At 49.4% G+C, this 12,845-nt stretch overlaps 1 protein-coding gene across 2 annotated transcripts in view; it reads left to right on the top strand.

The window, feature by feature from the left end:
• KIRREL3 (kirre like nephrin family adhesion molecule 3) overlaps positions 1-12,845 on the top strand; it is a 760,787-nt gene that overhangs the window by 674 nt on the left and 747,268 nt on the right. The gene's annotated exons all lie outside the window — the stretch shown is intronic.

Here is a 12,845-nt window from a genome sequence, read left to right as displayed (position 1 = left end):
TTGCAAGGCTCTTTAGCCTTGATTGGTGGGTTTGCCTTGTTTCGGTTGGGGCAGAGCTCCTGGGGGGGGGGGGGAGAGGGGGGCTACAGTTGCAAGCGTGTTTTGCGATGGAAAGAGGCGTCCCCGATGAGAGCGTGTGGGTCCCCCTGGCACGGGTAGGGGGGATGCGGCGCTCCCTTTTGGCCGCATGTCTCCAACGCCGGAGAGAGCCGGGCAGCCGAGGGCTTTCCCACACAACTTTGGTATTGAGCAGGCGTCGGGGAGGGGTGGTATTTCAGGGCTGTGTTGCGGGGGCAAAGCTGTTGCCAGTCCCCTGTGGACTACGGAGGGTTTTGCTCAAAGAATTGGAGCTGCTTGTGCCCTCTCGGGATGCCAACGCCGAGAGTTAGCTGTGTCCCCATGAAGGCGTTCATGCAGGACAGGGCGTGAGGTGGTTAAAAGAAACCACCCATGGGTCCATCTGTTGATTACATGAAGGGTGAAACTTTTGGGGGGTGGGGGGGAGAGTGTGGCTTGTAACAGGTGGCTGTTTCTTCCCCCTCCCCGGCCAAACACAGGCTAGTGGTGGTCAGCCCCTGGTTGGAGGCATGACACTCTACCGCTGCCCACTTGTTGCTTTCTTTTCTGAGCTGTGGGCCAGACATGTCGCTGGGTGCCCCCCAACACCCTGTTACCCCTGACAGTGCTTAAAGGGGAGAGCCATGTTTGCAATCGAAGGTGCTTCATTCTGCACAAAAGAAACCCACTGTGTCTGCTGTGCCAATTTCACACAGAACAAATCTGAGCTCTCCGGGTACATTGGGGCAGTGGCAGGTTCAGGTATATCAGCAATTTGGCAGCCTGGCTTTTCCTTGTAGTCTCTCTTCCCCGGCCCTCTGAGCCTCTCCAGTCCCTGCAGATCAAATGGCACTTTGTTAGCAGAGCTGCAGAAGTTTGCCTTTCAGGTCCAGAAGGGCCTTGCTCCCCCCTCTCTTCCCCCCCCCCACTTCCCAGGCATTGTTTTTAATTAGGACTTTTTAATGAGCCTTGCTGTTTGAAAGCTGCTGTGTAGATCCTCATCTTGTCTCTTTGCTGTGTGGTCTAGTTGATCTGCCTCTCTGTCGCAACCTGTTGGGAATATGCCTCTGGTACCTTGCATATTCCTGTTGGGTTACATGGCAGCACAGCTAATGTCACACATGGGCTGGTTCCTACTGTAAGAAGGATAAATTCATTGCCATGTAGCTGTTGCTTTCAGTGCTTGAGAAATGTGACAGTCAGCAGCCGGGCTGCTAGCCCACCGGTGTGTGTCTTGTTCTATCCCCTCTCCAATCTGCGTGGCTGCTGAGGAAGGGGTAGCACAGATCCAGGAGCCGAACACATTGGTGCTTCCCCCACTTGGAATTCCCCATTCTGACTGCACGGCTGGGCTGGTAGTACTTATGCACGCCTGGGCACAGTTCCCATTGTGGTGCCATTGATTTCAATAGCACATGCACCCATGGTCTTAAGAATGCCACTCGGGCTGTTGGGCCATACAGTAAGCATGTTGACTGATGCAGGTGTTGTGCACCCATAGGGCAGTAACCCCTTGTGCTGGAGGGAGCTCATAGGCAAATCACACTTGCCTTACTCACACAAGTAGACCCAGTGAGCCAGAACTACCCATGGTATATACAGCTGCCACTCCAGGGAAGTCAGTGGAGTTGCATTCACTTCACTAAGAGTGAATTTGGCCCCAATGGATCAGTGTGAATAGCACACACGGGACTCCTACTTCCTCGAGTCAGTAACAGCATATTGTCAAGGATCACATATGTATGATGTATATGTAAGAATCATGCATGGAACATTTAACTTAGGCATGGGCCTTACATGAGAATCTCAGATACCTGGACAAGAATCAGTTAAGGTCATTGGATTTCAGCCCAAGGATTTGTCCTCAGTTGACCCCGTGCATATTTGTGGCAGGCTGGTTTGATGCTGTCCCGGGAAATGATGCCGAACAACACTGGGCTTCTGGGATGACCATACAATGTGCTTTAACCAGTGACCATACTTCCCATGGGTTTCACATCCCATGGGTTGAGCGCATTGCCTTGCGCTGATATGGATTCCCATTATAGCTTCACTAAACAGAGATCAATTTGACCTCCCCATTCCCTGCCTGTGCTAGGATTTCACAGGGCAAAGTGTCTCTCTCCTTTAGGAGGTAAGCCCACTAATCCACTTCTGCTTCCCTGTAGACCCTTTTAAAGCCTCTTAACGGAATAATTTTGAGACTAGCTCTACAAAGCCAGATCTCAAGTAGAGCTCCTCATGTAAATGTCCAGTATCTAATCCACTGGGTCCCCACCCCACCCATCCCCTTTCTGCATTGAGAGGTATTACAGAATAATGAAGGAGGAGCATCTCTCCTGTAACTCATTCCTATGCCTTTAAAGTGTCAGAGAGAACTTCTCTTAAGGTATGGGGAGAACAAATCTCCTTCCCGTGTTTTTTTTTTATTCTCTGATTCCCCATCAAATGGCCCCAAACCCCTGTCCTCTCGCTCTGAAAGTTGACAACTGCCAATGTTTTGTGTGTAGAGTCTCTTTGGATTGTTTTTTGGTGTGGTGGTTGGTTGGTTGGTTTATTTTTCCTGGTATTGCTGCTTTTTCTAAGTCGTCAATACCATAATGCCTGGTGCAAGTCAGGATAAAGTCACTGTGAAATTTACCTTCTGCTGGGGGCGGAGATGTGTTATGCCCTTTGGTGAGAAGAAAATTGATGCTCTCATCCTAAAACATGAAACTCACTACCTTTTTTCTTTTTATCATGTCCAATTATTTTCCCCTTCACCCAAAGGAGCTGAGTTTGGAAGAAATAAATAGCAACATGGAAGCCCCTTGCCATCTGTCAGATCCAGAGCCATGGGGAAGGTCCAGTGAAGGTGCTTTCATAGCCAAATCCCAAACATGCTCTGCACTCAAGTGGAATTTCACAATGAGAGCCCCATGAATCTTCTGTGTTAAATCCATCCAGGGTGGGTGCCAGGAATCGTGGCCTGGTGCAACAAAACATCAACAAACAGGTGGAGGTCTGCAACTTGGCTTTAAAACAAGGCTTGGGTTGGGTTGCGTAGGCTCTCAGAGCCAGACACCATGAAGTGGCTCAGTCATTGTAGAGGAGCATTTATAAATGCATGGGAACTGGCAGTGTGAACCCTACAATCTCATTATGATCTAACCAACTTTCAAGGACGGGCTATGGCAAATCACCCCTTCTCCCTGGAGACCAGTCTAGGCGCTGGTACGGGAGTGCTCCTTAGCCACCTTTCCCATTATTGCCTTGGTTTTCCCCACTCTTGGCTTAGTGCCTCCTTTGATGTCATCCCAGTCCACGTGGAACAGATGTCTGTTTCTCTGCCATCTCTCGAGTGCCTCCTTAACCCATGCCCCTGTCAGGAAACTTTCCTCTGCAGAAGTGATCTGGCATAGGTGCCACTTGGTTGGAACTGTTGTGCCAGCGTCTTGCGTCTGTTTTACTGTAAGCTCTGTGGGGCATGTCTTTTGGCCAGATTCTGATCACAGTTACCCTGGTGTAAATCTAGAGTAACTAGACAGCTGCCAATGAAGTGTCTATCTGTGTGTTTTCAGATCAGAAAATAGCCCTTGCCCTCAAGGATCTGAAGTGCCCTATTTGCCTATGGATCTCTGGCTATCTGCTCTTGGGATGGTAAAGTCCAGGCTCTGTAGGAGCTGTACATAGCTTTTCCCCCTCTGCTCCGCTTTGAAGAGATTGCAGTCCTTGCAAATGACTCTTTAAAATCAAACCAGGACCCTTTGCCACAGGTCACTTTATTATTTGCAGTGTGTGAACATTAGCATGACTAGTCGTCTGACCATAGGTGACAAAGGCAATGCAATCGTGAGGTTAAGCTGAGAAGGGAAATCAAGCCAAATCCAGGTACAGCAAAGGGCTGGGAATACTCAGCTGAGGCACTTATCCAATCCTCTACCTGTAACTCTATGATAGACGAGAACAACATTGATGGGTGAATGGACCAGAAGCTTGCAGAATGGTGCTGATACAAAAGAAAGGTGAACTTTTGACAGGGTTGTATAAATAGATTTACATGTAGGGCTGGTGACTTAACCATTCCTCTCTGTACATTATCTGGTGGGGGACAGGACATCTGGGGTGGTGCATGCAGCATGAACCTTGATGCCACAAATGGGAGAGGATCCAGAGAAGGATCCTTTGCTCAAAAGTTCCGATAACACAAGTTCTGGACTCTATTCATAGTTGTCTTGCCCTGCAGGGAGTTGGGAGAGCCTTTCTAGGGGGCTTGCTGGTATTTCGGTGGTATTCCCCATGCAGGGAAGAGAATTTCCATGCTCCAGAGATGTTTATGGAGAAGTAAAGAGAAATTAATGCATCAGGTCTTGGAGAAAGGGGTGACCTCATAGGCTGTAACCAACACCAAATGAGGAGGGGATTATTTTTCAGTCATTAACAGTGAAACAAGAAATAACTGCTTACAATGACAGAGGATGGGAAATCCTGCTGATAAGGTACTTGCCCTGGGAGCACAAGGCAAGACTACATTGGGGAGAAACCAGAATCAACTCCGTATTAGAAATGGAAAAGGGCTGCTGAGTCATCCAAGGGGCTAATGCAGCACCATTGCTCTCCTGTGCTTTGTCCAGACTGCTTCTACGTGATTCTGATGACTGGGTTTGCACAAACAAACGGGTAGGTGGTAGAAATCCATCAGTCGGGCCTGCAGTGAGATTCACTAGAGGACCAAAGATGCCTTTTTTTAAGCTAGATCTCTACCACCAGCTGCATTCAGTCATAAAAAAGGGTCACTGGCCTTTCATTGAGACCCTCATTACTTTCACAGAGCAAGGGAATTCTAAGTAATGGCTCGTGTCTTGAGGCAAATGCTCCATCTGTAACTGGTCTCCCTGTGTTAAGGTTATGCAGAGGTCTCAGGGCACTGTACATGGCACAGTACATCTTACATGGTGCAGTACATCTCAGGCAGGTGTCATTACTTTTGTCTTGTGTTTCCTGGATGCCTCACTGTTACTTTAGGGACATCAGTCAGGTAAAATTAATATAGATAGAAAATCCTGACCTGTGGTACTAACACCTTAGATTAGTAGCTCCCAATCTTTTCCCATATTGCAGAATAAAATATGTTCTGGGTTTTTTCTCTCTCCTATAAAGTTGGGAGGAGTTTGGTTGGGACCTTGAAACCTGCCCACAACCCCCAGGTGGAGAACCCGTGTTGTACATTATTAAATCAAAAATATTTTTTTAATATCCAATACACTTTTCATCATTGATGGTGCAGGTTTCCTTGTTTGTCTCTACTTGTGCAAATAGAAAACAGGTTAGTCAGTTTCACTTTTTGTTTTATTGTCTCTTACATTTGGCTTATTATGCACTTGCCTGATGCTGCAGTGTTTGAGTTTCAAAGTCTGCAGGGGAACGGCTATGAGATCATCTCTGTTGGATGTAGGCTTTACCAGACCTACGCTGTTTCCAGTTTGATCCAACAGGGTCCATTTAAAGATGATCAGCCAAGTGACATTACCAACCCCAAAAGCAGAGCAGGGAGAGCTGTCTAAAGAGCTCCTGGTTCCATAGTTATATGAGGAATGGATCTGCCTCTTACTGTACAGCATTAGTCAAAATTTAAAACATGCTTTGTATACACCGTTTAGCAGTTGATTGTGCACTTGCTGGCTCTCTTTAAATGTCACGGTATTAGTGGGAGGTAGAAGATTCGTATAGTTAGATTCAGCCACCAGCTCTATGATAAGATCTCATCTTAATTTGCTCATTCAGCACCCCCACATAAGAAGAAAACTACAGCAGTAACCCCAAAGCCTGCTGTAGCTGTAGAATATTGTAGTACTTGCTTTTAAAAGGGCATTCACGTAATTGCCATTCATTAATACTAATGTGACCCAATCAGGTCTTCAGCTGAGAATAATAGATGCCTCAGTGTATGGAGTAACTGGGAACTGTGTTCAGTGGAATATGCTCACACAATGGATAATTAACCTCTGCATGCAAGGAAAACTTTGGTGGGCTGAGTTTATTGCAGTATTTTTCTATACAGTAAAGGGAAGATTCATCCCTTGCATCACTGCATTGAAGTTAATGGAACTACACTAGGGATTGATTTGGCCTGATGCCTTAGTGGCTGAAAATTCCACCTATTGTGCAGGGTGAATTCCATTAAATAACGCTGTGGTCCTGTTTGAGGTTATACAAATATCCTGCAGGAATGGAGTGTTCAGGGTCTGGAATTCATATAGCATGGCATGAGGGATCTTAATAACTACAGTCTAAAAATACAGACTAAAAAATTCTGTCCTAACTGGTGGCCTTTCTCCTGGATACTCTCGGGTGGGAGGGGATCAAAGCTTTTGTGCCATGGAACCAAGATGATGATCCTTCCCTGAAGAAGGAAGTGAGCATGAACTGGTGAAAAGTTGCGAGGCTCTTCCATCCACCCCTGCTGTTCTGGGCACATACCGTTCCATTTTCATCATTAACTCAACATTGCTTAACTCCTGAAAAGAGATCAGAAGTGAAGGGCCTGGATTCTTTCCATTTCTTTTTTCCTCTCCAGTGGTATAAATGAGTATTCAGGCGGTATACTGCCCGGAGTCAGTAAATGTCAATATTGGATAAGTGTTTCCTTTATATCACTGCAATTTAGCATAAGCTGCTTGGAAACAAATGTCTCCCATAAGCATGCGATGTTTCCGTAAGTACACAGTCAACAGTACTATGAGGATTAAATAAATGTCAGCACCGCTTGTATACTCAGTAACAAGTTAAGACAGCTGAACTCGCATAATGGCCAGCCTGGGTATTGCAGTGATGGGATTACTTTGCTACTACTCCTGGTTTCCTGCAGCAAGAGGGCAGCTGGAAGTAGCCATTTTTGGGGAGTGGGGGGAGCCATCCGGCTTTTCAGAAGGGTGCAACAAAAGGTGATGGGGACTCAAAATTGCGCTGGGAGGCTGATCACTCACCAGTCTGGCAGGCTGTAAGTCATTTCAGGAGGTGGCCAAAGAAAAGCAGCTAGATTTTGCTGTGAAAACAGCACTTTTCTTCTCCCCTCCTCCTCCTCAAATTGCCAAGTGGATGAAACTCAAGGATTTGCTCTTTCCCCTGTGGAAGTATTCCTGACATACACATTCAGTTCTCCACCAGCAAGGACAAAGCTTTCACTCTGGTCATAAATATGCTGCCAAAATGCTGCCCATTGGGACGTTCCTGTCCCCCACTTAGTTGAGAGGGACTAAGAGTTGGTGTGACCTGCACTGGCCTAAAATATGGCCAGTTGGTGCCATCTCTTTGTTGGTGGTGCTACAAGCTGATCCACTCCAGCCTTATATTGCTGGCTAGGCTGTGGCTACTGATTTCACCATAGGCTGGCTGGTGGATTATAAATCTAGTCTTCCACGCTATAGGCCTCAGCCCATCCTTCTTGGTCACTAACACAGCAGATGTCACCGGACCAAGCTATTATAGTTTGGATAGGAGACCAGGTGAAAAGCACATTGCACTGTGAACACTGATGTACAAGGCTCGCAGGGTGCTAGCCTGCACCAGGATCTGCTGGTGAACTCAAGTGACCAATTCCTGTTCTTTACCAGGTCCAAATCAACGAGGCTTGGGCAGCACTTACTTCTGGATAACAGTGTGTAAGACAGGAGCGGCCTTTGGGCTCCTCGGGGGTTGCCTTTGCAGCCCGCTGTTGTAAGGAGCTATTTCCTTACCTTAGGGGTTGAATTACATTCACTGCATGGGAGGATGGCTGCGGGGGGGAAGGTGAGGTACAAAGAGCTAGGCTGTCTCGTGAGAGTCTGATTCTTTTAGGCACATGGCTGTCCTGCTTTTGGACTGCGGAGAAACAGGCGTAGGGGATAAAAATGCATTGGCGAGAGCATTTGAGCAGATACCTCTAAGGGGAGGCAATAAGGGAAGGAAAGGCATGGAGTGAAGCACCAAAGGAAGGACTGGTGTTCAGGAGATTCCAGGTTCCTCTAAGGATAACTCTAAAGATGCAGCTTAATAGCAGCTAGGAAACTATAGTGCAAATTGAGAACAGAGCTGTATTGAGGGTGGGGGAGCAGGTGGCCTACCTGGTGTGGAGTTATCTGGTACAAGGAGAGCGGGAGTGAAGAGGTCAGAGAGCCGATGTCCTTAGATGCAGCTGAAAGGGATGGCTGAGAAGGTTACGAACCATTGATTGCTTTGGGGCAGAAGCCAGCCACCCCTGCTTCTCTTAGAGTGGCCAGGTGGCATACATCCCGGAGGCTTCCTGTTTGCATTGAAAGCCCATTGGCTGCTGTCCTCTTATGTGGTGATTTGGCAGCTGCTGCTGATAGTGCCAGGCTGGGTCAGTGGAGGAGCAGAGGAACTGAAGCAAGTCCAGAGCAGCTCAGAGGTCCTTGAAATCTAGCATACTGATCCTTCAGAGGAAGGTGACGCATGTGGGGCCTGCCCCCTTGGCCCTCCAGACTTATACCCCATAGTACAAAATCTGATAATCCTGTATTAGCTTTAGTAGTTACAACCGTTCGTTAATGAACGTAAATCCTCCTGAAGCTTTGCCTAGGACACTAGAACTTATGGGGGAATCTCTATCTTTCAGGGCTGTAAATCAGGAGTCGCACCACCAAATCCAGTTGTGACATGAAAGTGATTCACAGAGATCCGAATCAAGTTGTTGGCTGCTTTGTATTGAACGTGTATTTGGTGGGCAGAGTCCAGTCGAAAGATCCAAAAATCTGGCTCTGGATCCAGGCTCCCCAAAAGCAGCTGAGATGTAGGGCTTTCCCCTGGTTTATCTCTGCTGTTGTGCGACATGAACGAGATGGGCCTGCAGTGGTAAAGTGTACATACAGATAGATGCTGGAGGGGAGACTGTATCCCTGAGCTGGCTTCAGCTGCTTGAATAGAAGCTTCTCTGTACCAAGCAAGTGTGGGGCTAAGAGATCCCATATGTGTCTCCTTTGAGGGGGTGGTTCTAAAACCAGGCCAATAAATTAAGATGACATTTGACAGAGACCCAGAGCCCAATCCCCACTCCTAGGCCGCCTGTGCAGGAAGAACCCATCACAGCTCCTTGCTGCCCCTCACTTTGCATCTCCGTCAGTCACCCAGCAATGTCACCAGCTGCTGCATCTTGGTCAGTGTGTGGCAGGCCGCGTCTCAGCCGTGAGCTGGGGAAAAAATCACAGAACAAGGTGTGGGATTGGTCTTGACATCTTTGCACTCCCAAAGTTGCAAAACCACTTCTCTCTCTCTCTCCCTAACTGGAAAGGAGCTGCCTGCAGTCTTGGCTTCGCCTGCATCCTCCCAGCGGCACAGAAATTGCTACAGACAAAATCCACAGAAGTCAGATGGGAGAGCCCTGTCAGGATAGCTAACTCACCTCTCCTCCTACCTCTGGGGTTGTTCCCCTGCAGTGCCAGTCTAGTCACTGTCAGGGCATTTGCCGCCAATTCAAACAGTGAAAGATTCTATCGGACTTATTATCTCACCTGGCTGAGCTAATGCATTTGCAATGCTAAGAAAAGAGCCTGTAGACTTTGGGAGGAGGGTTTAAAAATTAAAACCACAGACAGAGGCGTGTGTGGGGGTAAAAATACCCATGTATTTTGAATATTAAACCAGGTCATCTGGCAGAGGCTGAGAGCTGCAGCTCCTCCTCACTTTTAAATTCAGCCTGGTGATGGCAGCAGCAGCGCTTGCATGGAGGAGAGCCATCCTGCTGGTACAGAGCTCCTTGGGAGAGGCAGGAGCAGACTCACTGTGGTCCCTTTGGGCTCACAGCTGGCTTGCTAGAGTTCTGACTCTCCTGAAGGCTGAGAACATAGCTGGAGTCTTGTGGGGAGCTGGGGGAGGCGGGGGGGGGGGGAGATGTTGGTGCTTAACCCCATGTGCAGCTCTGTGCTGTAGAGAGAGGTGAGCTTAGACAGGATATTGGGGAGGGAGGAATCTGAGCTCCCCCATGTTTATAAGGGAGCTGCTGCATGCTGGCAATTCATTTGTGAGTAGTATGCAGGATATTTATGGCTAGATTTCCCTCCCTGAGTCAAGGTCAGCAAGGTCCCGTGCTGTTCCCAATGGAGGGGTGGGGAGGGGCAGACTCCAGTGTGACCCTTGTTGGCGGAGCAAAGGGGAAGCAAGACCTGGCTGGGTCAGGGGGTTGCTGTGCAGCAGATGAGTCGTGGCCTTGCTGAATAAGAAGCTGGGGAAGGTGGGGGAACACAGTCCATGCTGTTCCTAGACTACCAATTCCTGGTGACTAATGATGAATATGCCTGAGTCTCCTGGTGAAGGGGAGGGAGGTAGAGAGCGAGCAGCATGTGTCTGAGGGGAGCACAGTAACCTTCAGCAGCTCACAAAACAAGCTGGCATCGCTGGCCAGCGGTGCCTGCTGGGTTGTTATTTTTCTTCCTCCTTCATGTGCTAATCCCAGAGTGTGATTTAACGCTTTTCTGCCCTGCTCCTGGCTGTGTCTTTAATAAGCTTGGAGCAGCCAGTCCAGTCCTTTCTCCCCCCACCCCGCCCCACCAGCCTTTACATGTTGAAGAAGCAGAACAAACAGATGCTAAAATTAGGCTCTGTTGTTCACAGCACTTTGTCCTCCTGATCGCAAAGTCTGTTGCTGCCTGGGCATACTTCGGTCTGTGTGCAGGGAGAGTTTGGGGAATTGTAAAGCTGTGGGTGTGTCTGAAATTAGCACATTACATTTTGAACTGAGATGCCCGCTGCTTCTTTGAGTGCTTGCTCATACCGATTCCAATTAGGTGTGCACGTGCCGTGTGCACGATCATTGGAGAATTTATACCCTAGCAATACCAGGTGGGTCTGAGGAGCCCCCTGGAGTGGTGCTTTCATGCGCTAGATATATACCCTAGCCGACCCAGTGCCCCCTCAGTTCCTTCTTACCACCCGTAATGGTCATTGGAACTATGGAGCTCGGCTTTGCTGCTCTCCCCTCTCCTTAGCGATACTGTCTTTTGTTAATTGTTATAGTTGTTGTTGTTGTAGTAGTGTATATAGTTATAGTAGTGGGTTAGAGGGGTCTCCTCCACGCCTGCCGCTTGGGCTCATGCCCAAGGCTCCGGGCTTTAAACCTTGTTTGTCTTGTGCTAAGCCCATGCCAATGGGCGACCCCCACAACTCCTGCCTGAAGTGTTTGGGGGAAACCCACCAGGCGGACAAGTGCAAAATTTGCAAGGGATTTTGGCCCCGGACCAAGAAGGAGCGGGACTTTAGATTAAAACAGCTCCTGATGGAGTCGGCTCTTAGCCTGGATTCCCCCAGCGGCACGCCAAGACCCGGCGCCGAGCGCCTGGGTGCACAGTGCCCTGTGCAGCAGCAGTAGGTACTGCACCGCGGTGGGACTCTGGCAGAGACCCACGGCACTGAAGTTCCCCGGCACTGCAGCCAGTGCAGCCAGTCCGGCATCATTCTCATTCGCCTGGCCAAAAGCGGCACCGCGGGCCAGAGATAGCTGCTCCGCCTCACAGTCACCAGCGTCCCTAGGACCACCCTTGGAGTTGTGTCCGGTAGCAGAGCAACCGGGGGTTCAAGCGCCGACATCGGCGCTGCTGACTCTGGCACCGAGGGAAGAACGGTTGAGTCCAGCATGCATTGGCTCCCGGACTTGTAGCATGGTCCAGCCCCGGCTCCCATCAATGCTGGATAGCTTTGTGGTGGCAAGGGACCTTATTGCGATGATAGAATCGACACTACCGCAAACTGCGGCACTGGCTCCTGTTCGTGTGGTACCGTTCTGGGGCAAACCATCCCTGATCCGGCCGTCGGCTCCTGAGCTGGAACCACGGCACCAGTCCCATTCTCGGATCTGTTCCCGCTCCCAATGCCATTCGCAGTCCTGGTGCCAGTCGTACTCACGGCGCCAGTTGTACTCATGGCACCGATCTGACTTGTGGCACCGTTCCGACTCTTGGGGCCAGTCACGGCAGACCCGACCCAGCAGGAAATACAACTGGACCCATGTCATCATCCTCATCCTCCACAGAGGAGGCAGTGGCTGGGACAATGATCTCGGGTCCCCCTCCAATAGACCTCCATGCCCACCAGGACCTCCTGCGTAGGGTGGCACAGAACATGAACCTCCAAGTGGAGAAGGTGGTGGACATCTTGTCAGCAGAGGCTCCGTCTCAAGTGGCTTTACCACTCATTCGCACCATACAGACCACGGTCAGAACAATCTGGCAAACACCTGCATCCATCCCTCCAACTGCTAAAGGGGTGAAGAGGAAATGTATTGTCCCCTCCAAAGATTGAGTACCTCTATACTCGCCCTCAGCCATGTTCACTAGTGGTGGCCTCGGTGAACTAGAGGGAGCGGCATGGGCAACAGGCTCCGGCGTCCAAGTTGAAAGATGCCAGGCGTCTCGATTTGTTCAGGCACAAGATCTATTCCTCAGTGGGGCTGCAGCTCAGGGTCGTGAATCAGCAGGAGCTCCTGAGCCGCTATGACTACAACTCATGGAACTCCATGTTAAAATTCAAGGAACTAGTCCCTCCTGAGTCCAGAGATGAGTGTGGGGCCTTGGTAGAGGAGGAAAACAAGGTGGCCAGGGCCTCCTTACAGCCTCATTAGATGCTGCGGACTCCGCTGCCCAGACCCTTGCGTTGGGAATCGCTGTGAGGCACATATCTTGGCTGCAGGTGTCCAGCCTGCCATCAGAACTGCAGCAAACCCTACAGGACGTTCCCTTTGAAGGACAAGTCCTGTTTTCGGATAAGACTGATTCCAGGCTTCAAAGCCTTAAAGATTCTAGGGCCATAATTTGCTCCACTGG

This window comes from Dermochelys coriacea, chromosome 22, assembly GCF_009764565.3.
Source record: "Dermochelys coriacea isolate rDerCor1 chromosome 22, rDerCor1.pri.v4, whole genome shotgun sequence".
Lineage (NCBI taxonomy): Eukaryota > Metazoa > Chordata > Testudines > Dermochelyidae > Dermochelys > Dermochelys coriacea.
The sequence above is the reverse complement of the archived record's forward strand: the minus strand, read 5'-3'. Positions and strand labels throughout refer to the sequence as shown.